Below are 5,354 nucleotides of genomic sequence, written 5' to 3' on the forward strand. Positions count from 1 at the left end.
TGTTAGTAGTATTTGGGACTAGTATTCTGCCAGCAGCACAAATAATAACGTCACTCTGTATGGTAATCCTTAAAAATAAAAGCCTGCATTTCTAAACCTTGCAATGTGGATAACTCATTCAAAAGATATTACATTAGAATCCATGTCTATTTGTATTGTGCTTATAAGCAAATGCAATACATCATTTATGGAAACAATTACAAATGTGCTTCTAAAAACATTTTAAGATCACTATCAAAAAGTCTATGTTCAGACTGGTATGTTCACAATATTGGGTTGTAGAGCAAAACTGATTATATGTGCAGATGTAAAAGTGGGGCTGGGAATACTCGGTGAGGTCTGTAGAATCTATATGGGGTTATTTCTTGGACTGCGGTCTAAATACCCAGCAGCACTCCACTCCACCTATTCCATTGGTCCCAATGCAATACACTGTAGGCCTATAAAAGACACATTGGTTTGTGGAGAGAGAACTATTCTATGTGCCGGGTAAAAGTGGGATTGGGATTAGTCATTAGGGTCTGTAGAATCTATGTATGGTGTTATTTCATGGGGGCTGTGATCTAAATACCCTGCAGCACTGTCTACTTCGCCCATTCCATTGGCCACAATGCAATATACTGTATTTGAATCACCAAAGACATTTTGGGCTGTAGATTAAGTATTGGTCTGAAAATAGTAAAGATTAACCCTAAGTATTTCAACTACTTAAAATAAACAGTGCAGGTTGAACCACATTAATTTACTACATTCACCAATTTCATAAAATGTCAGTTAATTCAAGGTCTAACACTGATACATTCATTAATTTCAGTCCCCACTTTTCATGAAATGTATCAGCTTAGAAATTCATGGTTTGACATACTCTATGATACATTCATTGATTTCAATCACCCATTCCATGAAATGTGTCAATTAAAAATGCCTGCTCTGACACTCTATGATACATTCAGTCATTTGAATCACTCATCGAATAAAATCCATAAAATGAGTGATGGGCACCGATATGGAACATGTTGAGTCAGGTCAAAAAGTATTGTCACGCTTGATAAAGATTAGCAAAAAAATAATTAAATAAATAATCCAAATACTGAGCTATATTGTATACAAAAGAAATGGGACAATTATATTTTATGCTAATACAATTGCTCAGATAAAGAGATCATTTTGTCATTTTTGACACTCTTGTTTTCAATACCTCATCTTGCGAGCATACTTATTTTTCACCATAATTTGCAAATAAATTCATTAAAAATCCTTCAATGTGATTTTCTGGATTTTTTTTTCTCATTTTGTCTGTCCTAGTTGAACCTAGTGTACCTATGATGAAAATTACAGGCCTCTCTCATCTTTAAGTGGGAGAACTTGCACAATTGGTGGTTGACTAAATACGTTTTTGCCCCACTGTATATAGCCAGAAGCAGGCTGTTCGACACAGTCCCCCTCCAAAACCAAATTAAATCAAAATCAAATCAAATTTATTTGTCACATGGTTAGCAGATGTTAATGCGAGTGTAGCGAAATGCTTGTGCTTCTAGTTCCGACAATGCAGTAATAACCAACGAGTAATCTAACCTAACAATTCCAAAACTACTACCTTATACACAAGTGTAAAGGGATAAAGAATATGTACATAAAGATATATGAATGAGTGATGGTACAGAACGGCATAGGCAAGATGCAGTAGATGGTATCGAGTACAGTATATACATATGAGATGAGTAATGTAGGGTATGTAAACAAAGTGGCATAGTTTAAAGTGGCTAGTGATACATGTATTACATAAAGATGCAGTAGATGATATAGAGTACAGTATATACATATACATATGAGATGAGTAATGTAGGGTATTAAACATATTAATTAGCATTGTTTAAAGCGGCTAGTGATATATTTTACATCAATTTCCATTATTAAAGTGGCTGGAGCTGAGTCAGTGTGTTGGCAGCAGCCACTCAATGTTAGTGGTGGCTGTTTAACAGTCTGATGGCCTTGAGATATAAGCTGTTTTTCAGTCTCGGTCCCTGCTTTGATGCACCTGTACTGACCTCGCCTTCTGGATGATAGCGGGGTGAACAGGCAGTGGCTCGGGTGGTTGTTGTCCTTGATGATCTTTATGGCCTTCCTGTGACATCGGGTGGTGTCGGTGTCCTGGAGGGCAGGTAGTTTGCCCCCGGTGATGCGTTGTGCAGACCTCACTACCCTCTGGAGAGCCTTACAGTTGTGGGTGGAGCAGTTGCAGTACCAGGCGGTGATACAGCCCGACAGGATGCTCTCGATTGTGCATCTGTAGAACTTTGTGAGTGCTTTTGGTGACAAGCCAAATTTCTTCAGCCTCCTGAGGTTGAAGAGGCGCTGCTGCGCCTTCTTCACGACGCTGTCTGTGTGGGTGGACCAATTCAATTTGTCCGTGATGTGTACGCCGAGGAACTTAAAACTTACTACCCTCTCCACTACTGTCCCATCGATGTGGATAGGGAGGGTGCTCTCTACTAACCATATTTGGTTAGTAGAGACCCTACTGAGTATTTGCCACCCCATGTTAGCTGAGACAGGTAGAAATGTTTTCTCTCTACAAGCCAATATGTATCCCATGTACAGCGCAGGAGGTTGGTGGCACCTTAATTGGGGAGAACGGGCTGGTGGTAATGACTGGAATGAGTAGGCGGGGTGGTAACAAATATATCAAACACATGGTTTCCAGGTGTTTGATGCCATTCCATTTGCTCCATTCCGGTCATTATTATGGGCCGTTCTCCCCTCAGCAGCCTCCTGTGATGGACAGTCTATTACAGGGTATTGCATTGGGTGGCTATGGAGGGTGTGGGGAACGAAGGGGCCCTGTGAAAAGCCAGCAGCAGGCTGTGCAACACAGTCCCTCTCAAAAACAAACCATATTTGGTTAGTAGAGACCATACTGAGTATTTTCCATCCCACTCAGCTGAGACAGGTAAAAAAGTTCTCTCTACAGCCCAATATTCTCAACATACCAGTGTCAACATAGTTTTTTGTCATTATTGGTCTTCCCAAAAAAATCTGAACCATATTTTACATTTGTTTTCATAAATTACTTATTGCCTTTTCTTGTTGGCACATTAAAAGTAACCACTTATTAAAACAATATTTATTTTGCAATGTTTTTATTTTGAAGGTTTTGTCATTACCATACAAACATGATGTCATAATTTGTGCTGGTGGCAGAATACTAATCAAGAAGTCATGCCAGAAAGTCCAACAAATTGATATGTATTTATTTAACTAGGTAAGTCAGTTAAGAACAAATTCTTATTATAATAACAGCCTACTCCAGCCAAACCAAACTGGGCCAATTGTGTGCCACCCTATGGGACTCCCAATCACAGCCAGATGTAATACAGCCTGGATTTTTTATTTTTTTTCCCGTTATTTTACCAGGTAAGTTGACCGAGAACACATTCTCATTTACAGCAACGACCTGGGGAATAGAGGGGGATGAATGAGCCAATTGTAAACTGGGGATTATTAGGTGACCGTGATGGTTATATGCAGCATACCATGCAGCATACCATGCAGGATTTGAACCAGGTACTGTAGTGATATCTCTTGCACTGAGATGCAGTGCCTTATACTGCTGTGCTACTCAATATATGACAGAGGTACTCAACAACACACTCAGAAAAAAATATTGAAAGCTACAGCTATGGCCTAGGCCTACTGTAGCCCCAAAATAGTTTGACATTTTAGGTAGACTATTTACTGTAGGCCTACTATTAACAATTACATATGCATTGTGAAAGTTTGCCTCCAACTAGTTTTTGAAATTAACCTCCGACTTGCTATGAGTTCTCCTTCGAGTCGCTATGCGTCGATACTATAAAAATGTAAATTCTTAAGCCCTTACCATGTGCAGTTTCTTGCAAAAGTATTATTTGGATTTCATGTAATGGACATACACAAAATAGTCCAAATTGGTGAAGTGAAATGAAAAAAATGACTTGTTTCCAAATATTAAAAAAAGAAAAAAGAAAAGAAAAGTGGTGCGTACATATGTATTCACCCCCTTTGCTATGAAGCCCCTACATCAGAGAGGCAACAAAGAGACCAAAGATAACCCTGAAGGAGCTGCAAAGTTCCACAGTGGAGATAGGAGTATCTGTCCATAGGACCACTTTAAGCCGTACACTCCACAAATCAAATCAAATTTATTTATATAGCCCTTCGTACATCAGCTGATATCTCAAAGTGCTGTACAGAAACCCAGCCTAAAACCCCAAACAGCAAGCAATGCAGGTGTAGAAGCACGATCGCTAGGAAAAACTCCCTAGAAAGGCCAAAACCTAGGAAGAAACCTAGAGAGGAACCAGGCTATGTGGGGTGGCCAGTCCTCTTCTGGCTGTGCCGGGTGGAGATTATAACAGAACATGGCCAAGATGTTCAAATGTTTATAAATGACCAGCATGGTCGAATAATAATAAGGCAGAACAGTTGAAACTGGAGCAGCAGCACGGCCAGGTGGACTGGGGACAGCAAGGAGTCATCATGTCAGGTAGTCCTGGGGCATGGTCCTAGGGCTCAGGTCCTCCGAGAGAGAGAAAGAAAGAGAGAATTAGAGAAAGCACACTTAAATTCACACAGGACACCGGATAGGACAGGAGAAGTACTCCAGATATAACAAACTGACCCTAGCCCCCCTGACACAAACTACTGCAGCATAAATACTGGAGGCTGAGACAGAGCTGGGCTTTACGGAAGAGTGGCCAGAAAAAGCCATTGCTTAAAGAAAATATATATTTTTTATTTTATTTATTTCACCTGTATTTAACCAGGTAGGCTAGTTGAGAACAAGTTCTCATTTGCAACTGTGACCTGGCCAAGATAAAGCAAAGCAGTTCGACACATACAACAACACAGAGTTACACATGGAATAAAGAAAACATACCGTCAATAATACAGTAGAACAAAAGAAAACAAAAAGTATATATACAGTGAGTGCAAATGAGGTAAGTTAAGGAAATAAATAGGCCATGGTGGCGAAGTAATTACAATATAGCAATTAAACACTGGAATTGTAGATCGGCAGAAGGTGAATGTGCAGGTAGAGATACTGGGGTGCAAAGGAGCAAAATAAATAAATAAATAAATACCAGTATGGGGATGAGGTAGGTAGATAGATGGGCTGTTTACAGGTGCAGTGATCTGTAAGCTGCTCTGACAGCTTGTGCTTAAAGCTAGTGAGGGAGATGTGAGTCTCCAGCTTCAGAGATTTTTGCAATTCGTTCCAGTCATGAGCAGCAGAGAACTGGAAGGAAAGACGACCAAAGGAGGAATTGGCTTTGGGGGTGACCAGTAAGATATACCTGCTGGAGTGCGTGCTA

Source organism: Oncorhynchus tshawytscha, linkage group LG15 (genome assembly GCF_018296145.1).
Source record: "Oncorhynchus tshawytscha isolate Ot180627B linkage group LG15, Otsh_v2.0, whole genome shotgun sequence".
In the NCBI taxonomy this organism is placed as follows: Eukaryota; Metazoa; Chordata; class Actinopteri; order Salmoniformes; family Salmonidae; genus Oncorhynchus; species Oncorhynchus tshawytscha.